Below are 9,557 nucleotides of genomic sequence, written 5' to 3'. Positions count from 1 at the left end.
TGCTGGGCTGAAGCCCCAAGACACCCCACCTCCCCACGAGGCAGAAGCCTCTAGCCCCACCACCACGACGCAGGATTGAAGCCCCTCTCTGGCTGGCGCTCCCCAGCTCTCGAACTTCTGAAGATTGTTGTATGCAGCTCAGAGGGTCAGTATGTTTGGCCACCCCTGGTCTAAGCTGACACCTAACATTTGATATGTAATCTGATTCTAAACTTTGGCCTTTATCCTGCCCTCTGATTCACAGCACTGTTTATTTTGAAGGAAATTAATGAATGTACATCTGTTTTTTCCATTATATGCATCTCTGTATTATTATTATTATTATTTATTAATTTTATTACTTCTGCTAGTGTCCACATTGTGATGTTCTCTTCATACAAGAAGACAATCACTGCTTTAAAGAGCTTATGCATGATGTGAGGACTAAAGCCTTTGGTTGAAGATGGGGCTATGGTAAAGAATATCCTTGTTGATAGAAGCATTTGAATATAGATTTTCCTTATATCCTTACATAACATACAAAATTGAGACACTCCTTGGAACTTGTAATAGAGCAAATGAGGGGGCACCCATAAAGCTGATTAATTACAGCTTTAGTTGATTTTAGTTCATTCTATGCAGGTTCTCTGAAAAAAATCAAGCTATTTAATATTTAATGGAACATCAGTTGGACAATTCTTAATCCATTACGTTGCATCAATTAAACTTTTAGGGGTATTATCTCCATATGTATGACAATTGAATATTTAATAATTAAAGCAACAGTGATAGTGTAAATCAGTAACTGCTTGTGCTGATAGGGTAGGAGCTTTGGTGCATAGCATTGGGACCATATTTAAATTCCTACTGTTCTTTCAGAATAAAAATAAAAGTAGCTGTTGGGTCTCACTTAATCTATGAAAAATGTGCTGTGATGGGAGAAAAGTAGTCTTCATTTCATAAATCCTGTGTTAATGGTTGCATTGGTCCCAGTAAATTTATATTTTTATCCTATTAGTAACCACCTTCCATCCACTGGGAAACTACTTTGATGGTTGCCAGCTTATGTGTGTTTAGTTCCACTCTGGTTTTCTTCTTTCTATTTTAAAAATTAATTGGCCTTCAAGCAATGTGCTTTGCAGCAACCCCAGAATTTTCCATTACCTGCTTTTACTTTTACAAACACTAGAACAAGTTTGGTCAAAGGGAAAATGAAGTCAGCCAGTGGACAATCTGGATATTGGCCACAAATCCCTGGGTGCCATTAACAAAGCAGTTAGTTATATCTTCACCCAGCAAAACTAATTTAAAAAGCATTTTATTACTGTAGTAAAAGTGAGCAAGAGGCCCACATGAATCTGTTGCTCAGCGTTTTAAGTAGGAACCAAGAGAACTGTTCTCTTTGCTAATAAAATGAAAGTAAGACGCACATTAATCCTGCATTAACTACACTTAGAGCTGTGAAATTTAAAAATCAGCAAATGGAAAATACAGAGCCATGTGTTAACTCTTCATGCACATTTATACAAATAATGTTGACACTAACGTTAATGAAACATCGGGGTTCACTGGGACAGCAAGTCCTATTCTGAAACCATATATACTCTACCTGTAAGATGGGAAGGACTGTGCTGTTACTAAGAAACATAAACATGAAAATGTGTGTTTGCAAAAGTAGCCTTGTGAGTTTTCCTACTGAAGAGCCTAGTCTTACATCAGTGAAGTCAGTGGGAGTTTTGTCATTGACTGAAATGGGAGCAGAATTGAGTCCTAAATGCACTGCATGTCAGGCCTATAATACAGAACTATACCAGTGCTAAAATATCTGCAAACCATGGTTTTAATTTTGTAGTTACATAAGGAGTCTGTAGATCATGTCAGATATTATTTGTATAGAGTAAAAGTAAAAATAAAGTACAGTCTAATAATAATGAGTTCTTGTGGCACCTTCAAAAAGAAAAGTACTTGTGGCACCTTAGAGACTAACAAATTTATTTGAGCATAAGCTTTCTTGACCTACAGCTCACTTCATCGGATGCATGCAGTAGAAAATACAGTGGGGAGATTTTATATACACAGTGTTACCATACACACTGTAACGATAGTGATCAGGTAAGGTGAGCTATTACCGGCAGGAGAGCGGGGGGAGAGGGGGAGAAATACCTTTTGTAGTGATAATCAAGGTGGGCCATTTCCAGCAGTTGACAAGAACATGTGAGGAACAGTGGGGGGGGGTGTGTGTGAATAAACATGGGGAAATAGCTTTACTTTGTGTAATGACACATCCACTCCCAGTCTTTATTCAAGCCTAAGTTAATTGTGTCCAGTTTGCAAATTAATTCCAATTCAGCAGTCCCTCGTTGGACTCTGTTTCTGAAGTTTTTTTAGTTGAAGAATTGCAACTTTTAGGTCTGTAATAGAGTGACCAAAGAGATTGAAGTGTTCTCCGAGGGGTTTTTGAATGTTATAATTCTTGACGTCTGATTGTGTCCATTTATTCTTTTACGTAGAGACTGTCCAGTTTGCCCAATGTACATGGCAGAGGGGCATTGCTGGCACATGATGGCACATATCACATTGGTAGATGTGCAGGTGAACGAGCCTCTGATAGTGTGGCTGATGTGATTAGGCCCGCATTGGCACCCTGACAGCAGGATTGTCTGGCTATGTAGACTCCCTCCCCAGGCCCTACGCTACCAGCACTCCCAGCTGAGGAGGGAGTCTACATAGCCAGACAATCCTGCTGTCAGGGTGCCAATGCGGGCCTAATCACATCAGCCACACTATCAGAGGCTCGTTCACCTGCACATCTACCAATGTGATATGTGCCATCATGTGCCAGCAATGCCCCTCTGCCATGTACATTGGGCAAACTGGACAGTCTCTACGTAAAAGAATAAATGGACACAATCAGACGTCAAGAATTATAACATTCAAAAACCCCTCGGAGAACACTTCAATCTCTTTGGTCACTCTATTACAGACCTAAAAGTTGCAATTCTTCAACTAAAAAAACTTTAAAAACAGACTCCAACAAGAGACTGCTGAATTGGAATTAATTTGCAAACTGGATACAATTAACTTAGATTTACTTTGTGTAATGACACATCCACTCTCAGTCTTTATTCAATCCTATTTCCCCCCTCTCTTCCCCCCCTCCCCCCACTGTTCCTCACATGTCCTTGTCAACTGCTGGAAATGGCCCACCTTGATTATCACTACAAAAGGTTCCCCCCCACCCCCGCACCCGCTCTCCTGCTGGTAATAGCTCACCTTACCTGATCACTCTCCTTACAGTGTGTATGGTAACACCCATTGTTTCATGTTCTCTGTGTATATAAAATCTCCACACTGTAACAATGGGTGTTACCATACACACTGTAGAGAATGATCAGTTAAGGTGAGCTATTACCAGCAGGAGAGATAAAAAACCTTTTGTAGTGATAATCAAGGTGGGCCATTTCCAGCAGTTGACAAGAACCTGTGAGGAACAGTAGGGAGCGGGGAGGGAGGAAAAAAACATGGGGAAATAGTTTTACTTTGTGTAATGACACATCCACTCCAAGTCTTTATTCAAGCCTAATTTAATGGTTTCCAGTTTGCAAATTAATTCCAATTCAGCAGTCTCTCATTGGAGTCTGTTTTTGAAGCTTTTTGTTGAAGAATTGCCACTTTCAGGTCTGTAATCGAGTGACCAGAGAGATTGAAGTGTTCTCTAACTGCTGGAAATGGCCCACCTTGATTATCACTGCAAAAGGTTTTTTTTTTTTCTCCTGCTGGTAATAGCTCACCTTACCTGATCACTCTCTACAGTGTGTATGGTAACAGCCATTGTTTCACGTTATCTGTGTATATAAAATCTCCACACTGTATTTTCCACTGCATGCACCCGATGAAATGAGCTGTAGCTCACGAAAGCTTATGCTCAAATAAATTTGTTAGTCTCTAAGCTGCCACAAGTAGTCCTTTTTTGTTTTTCAGAGGAACAGCCGTGTTAGTCTGTATTCGCAAAAAGAAAAGGAGTACTTGTGGCACCTTAGAGACTAACCAATTTATTTGAGCATGAGCTTTCGTGAGCTACAGCTCACTTCATCAGATGTATACCGTGGAAACTGCAGCAGACTTTATATACACACAGAAGTGAGCTGTAGCTCACGAAAGCTCATGCTCAAATAAATTTGTTAGTCTCTAAGGTGCCACAAGTACTCCTTTTTTTTGTTTTTGCGGATACAGACTAACATGGCTGGTACTCTGAAACCTCTAATAATAATGTGGGGCATAGATTTGCTAAATACAATCACAGTGGTGTAGATTGTAAACTCTTTGGGGCCAAGACTGTTCATTTTGTGTGCTCCTCACTAAGTACACTGTCAGCCTCAGAAGTGGGTAAATAATACATAGTTTAGTAGATCTACTAAAAATAAATGAATTTTAGTGGAGTGGAAACTCCTTTAGGTCCTAGTCTGTACTTGAAGTTAATAGGAATTTGCCACATAAATCAGTGTGCACAGGAGTAGCCTTTTGTAGTTGTGAAAGAAGGGTAGCAGAGACAACACACACAGAATGTCCTTTTGGCCTGTATGACACAGTTCAAGTAACTATCAGATGGTGATCCTCTTCTCCACATCTTTTCATAGATTCCAAGACCAGAAGGGACCACTGTGGTCATCTAGTCTGACCTCCTGTATAACACAGGCCATAAAGGTCAAAATTGGAATAACTTCACAATTCTATCAATACATGCCCTAATACTATGTTCTCTTATAGTCCATGTTGTATTCTACAATGAAGAGAAGAGACCTGAACTGCTCTATGCTTCTACCATCACCACAGAAATATTACTTCCTGGATTTTTGTAGAAAAGGTTGTCAGTACAGAGTGAATTTCTTGTAGTTGCTTGTTACAGAAGGACTAGGTCCATTTCTTTTCTGAATGCAGTTTAATTTCAAAGCACCTCTTGCTCTGAAAACAGAATGCAATATAATGATTAAAAGACTTACAAATTTCTAACCTATCCTTTTTTTTTATAATTTGTTTATAATACATGATATGTAATATATTATGACATCATCCAGGTCAGGATTGTGTCCTGTTGTCTACCTCTGACAAATGTCTAAGACGTGATCCCTGCTCCAAAAATCTTTCAGCCTCTGATGTTTACACAGTTCTGTTACACCTCCAAAAGTAAAACAAATTAGGCCCAAAACAAGTTCTACAAAACCCAGCAGAAAATTCTTAATAAAAATTTTAAAGCAGTGTTTGCAATCCAAATAATGTAGCATTCTGCAAGTAGATGAGAATGTAAAAGAGAAACTCACTAGAATCTAGCTAAAAGTGAAACTGGTTTATTTTCGTTGTCTAAGATGCTAAGATAAACAGCAGAAATCGATAAGAAATACGATTTTTTTAAATTCAGATGCAATAATTGAAGTTATGAATAACAGAAATATAAAGACTTTTTGTTTTGAGATCCAGTAAACAGATGTACTAGTAGTGAAGTCAGTACTCTTTTTCAGCCCTGTTTTAAATAGGTGAAAAGTCTTTTAACTTGATGGTGTTTAAGATAATTTCTTCCCAAGTGTGTTCCATGTTTTGAAAAGCTGAGCAGAAAAACAATCACTGCTGTTCAAAGTAAATGGTTTTCTGAATAGTTGCATTAGCCCTAGCATGTGAGTCTTGAACCCTGTCTTGCCATTGACCAAGCTGCTTTTAAATGTGCACTATGGTGACTCTTTCTTGTCTACAGTCAAAAGGTAATGAAAATACCAGGACCTTTTCCAAGCATTTAGGAAGGTTTGAGGAAGCTGGGTAACTCTTCAAATAGCTCGTGTTTTCTCTTCCATTAATACTGGCAGATGAGAGCCAAAACTGTCTGAGCCTGCCGGAGAGGTGTGGCAGAGTGGGAATGCCAGTTCTGTGAAATGTTCTGTCCACTTGGAACTACACACTTGAAGAGGTCATGCTGGCTCAGGCAATTGTGCAGAGGGACTGTATCTTCACGCTGTCCCAAGTGTACTGCTTGTAAGGAACCTGTTTTAAGAGCCTTACCAGTTCTTTGTTCTGGAATCCTTCCCAATAGGCTAGAAGTAAACTCAGGGAGTTGAAGCTGAATTATTTGTATTACCAGGACACCTAGAGGCCCCAACCAAGATTAGGGTCCCATTGTGCTAGATGCTGTACAAACACACAGTAAAGGACAGTCTCTGACCCAAAGAGTTTACAGTCTAAGGTCCCTATCCTACATTGTGTAGCATACAATTGTGTAATTTAAGACTGTATCATATCCATGTGCACAAGGGAGGCAAATTAAGTTTAAACAGGCCACATTGATCTGATGTTTCCTAACTTCTGAATGCTTGACTTTGTTCTTTTAATATTTCTTTTCTTCTTTCTTTTCTTCTTCTTTCTTCTAAATGTTCTTTTAATATTTTGGTTTGGTTTTGGGGGATGGTGGTGGAGTGTTTATAAATAATTTCCTTTCTCCTCTTTTAGATGACAATCTTCTGTGGGGATTAGGATTTTAAATAAAATATCCCAGCAACATCCTTTCCAGATTTTCCCATTTCTAATTCTCTGCCTAAATAGATTTGATTTTCTTTTTTTTCTTTTTTTAAATAATTGCATACACTTCATGGTTTTGGAGATGTATCCTAAATGTTTATTTCAGGAAGATATAGTTCCCAATGTACTTTTTCAGATCTGTTGTTGTTACTCCTTGATAGACTGCGTCCGTTCAGTTATTTTTGGAAATCAAACCCTTACCCAGTGATGGGAAACACTTTTACAATATATAATTGTGGGGAAAGCCACATTATAGGGCAGTGGTGGTGGTGGTGGGAAAGATGGCACAGTGACAGCCCAGTCTGATGCATGTGTTGGTCTGTAGCATCTACTTAGTGTACTATATACTGTACCTGTATCTTATAGGTTCAGCAAGATTGATACTTAGGTTTTTAGCAGACAACATTTTTCTGTCCCTACAAAACACTCTGCAGTTTGCTGAGCACCAGCTGGTGCCAATCCTCCCTCCCAAATGTGACTATTTCAGTGGCACTGGATGGATAGTTTTGTGAAGTGGGCTGTAGCTCATGAAAGCTTATGCTCAAATAAATTTGTTAGTTTCTAGGGTGCCACAAGTACTCCTGTTCTTTTTGCTGTCACATAAAAGTTACTTAATTGTAACATTTGTATTTTTATTCAAATTTTCTGATTGCCTGCTACCTTTTTAATCCCTACCTTGGAAATAATCTGTGCCCTAAAATCTATGCAGTATTCCACAGGAGAACATGTGAGGCTTGGTAAAGACGGCTGAGCCACAGCGCGTACCATTTTAGGCAGATGCTAGTACCCCAGTTAAATCAATGGACCATGATCGTGATGGCTTTTTCTTGCAGCTCCAGAAGGGGGCTAACAGAGGTTAGCCCCACCACACTTTCATTTCCCATTCTCATACATTCCCAACCCTGAAAGTATCCCCAACACTTAACAGTTCAAATTCAGCAATTCAAGCTATGTTTAAGTTACCTAAACTCTCTTCGGGGCTCATGTGAAACTATGGGCCAAAAATTCTCCACTCTTTAGAGGGAAAAGTAGTCTTTGGAAAACACATGTAGGATGTGAGAAGAGAGAGGAAGAATGATCTTGTGGCTAAGGCACTGGACTTGGACTGGATTAGTTACCTAAGGTACCATAGACTCCCTGTGAGACATTGGGCAAATCACTTAGGCCCAGATCCATACAGGTATTTAGGCTCCTAACTTTCAGTGATTTCAGTGGGATTTAGGAGCCTAAATGCCTTTGTGGATCTGGACCTTAATTTCTCTGGACCTCAGCTCCCCTTTAGTAAAATGGGGTAATAGTACTTACTTTCTCTCATCCTTTGAACATCTTGTTTATTTTCAGTGCCAACTGGAGTAAAAAGTAAGAAAAGCATTTTTAAAATATATCTTCCATAAGTGATCGTTTAATCCAGAAACTTTGAGCTAGTTCCAGTTCTCCCCAAGACACACATTATACACATTAACACCATCAGAAAAATATACTACAGCTGCTCTGTTTATAAATGCCAGCAATTCTGAAATTACAGTCAAGCAGTGGTAAAGACATTCAGATACAAAATGGCTTTACAAATGTTCCAGGCACTTACTAGCCAGAGGCCTACTAGTGGAGACAGGGAAAATGGGGATTCCTACTCGGTTATTCGATCCTGCTCTGTGGCTTTCATATCAACCTGTTCTTAGCAGGTATCTGATAAAATCGATGCCTTATTTCCAGGCAAGGCCCAAAAACGCATATTTATTGTTTTGACAAATATATTATGCTAATTTCAGGTTTTATTTGTTACAGGCTGCTAGAGCTGGCAGCAAAATAGTTAAAAAGGGTAATTTTTTAAAAAATGAAATTTCACAAAGGTTTTCATGATTCTTTCCCTCCCCTCTTCCCATTTTTCATAACCAGCTTTACGATTTTTGTTCACTAAAGTTATTATAATTTTATGAGTAGAATTAGGACCACACATTATCACAGCTTCAATGGGTCCATTAAAGGCCCACTCCTGAAGCCCCCCTGGCTGCCCCTAAGCCTAGGAGCTGGACATGCCAGCTGCTTCCGAGGAGCCACGCGGCAGCTAGCAGAGAGCCGGCCAGTCCCACTGTGCAGCAAAGCCAATTGGACAGTCAACGACCTGGTCAGCAGTGCCGACCGGAGCCGCCAGGATCCCTTTTTGACCGGGTGTTCCAATCGAAAACTGGACACATGGTCACCCTATCTGTAAGCTGTGAGGGTCTTAATCAGAGTGTGCTAGGCTCCTTATCCTTGGGTACCCCTCCTCCACAAATAGCTTCAGTATTTGCTTCTGCATTCCCAAGCACGGTATTGCCAACTCAGAGCATTTGAAAATCCTGAGGTGTTCCCAAAAAATCATTAGATGGATTTAAAAATCATGACAGTTAAACATTAATAAAGGTTGTGTTCTTTTTATTTACCTTCTGCTCTTGAAGCCTTAAGTGTTCACGTTCTCAGGTTTTTCCTTCCAACTATGAGGGATGTAGAAACTGTTCGTTTTGTTTTTTTTTAATGGAAGTTGAGTTTCTCAGGTAGTAACATGATTCTAGCAGCTGGAGCCTTAAATAAAACATCAAATATCATGAGACTTAGGATAAAATTCAGAGAGTTGGCAACACTGCATGAAGCAACTAAGTGAAAACAATCTGTTTATTGTCCGTTTCATGTTTGTTCAGGTATTCTGTGAACTTGACCATTCTGATCTGTTTTACTCTGCTGTATCTTAGGAAAGCTGTGAGCAGGAGTAAAGGCAGTGATGCTGTCTGCTCTGAAAGCACCACTAGTGATGCTTCCCGGGGTACCCAGGGTTGTGAGGCACCTAATTACCACTTACCCTGACTGTGAAGAAATCTTGTCTGCATCTAGTGTGGATCAGCTCCCTGATTCTGCCAACCTCTGGCAACACAAACACTTTCTTCCAGGCCTCTGCTAGCCTTGCTTTCCCTGTACAGGTTAGTGCTCCGAGCATCTGTCTGTAGTGCCCAGCTCCTGATCCACTGAATGCTCACAGAACT

This window comes from Caretta caretta, chromosome 1, assembly GCF_965140235.1.
Source record: "Caretta caretta isolate rCarCar2 chromosome 1, rCarCar1.hap1, whole genome shotgun sequence".
NCBI classification, from domain to species: domain Eukaryota; kingdom Metazoa; phylum Chordata; order Testudines; family Cheloniidae; genus Caretta; species Caretta caretta.
The sequence above is the reverse complement of the archived record's forward strand: the minus strand, read 5'-3'. Positions refer to the sequence as shown.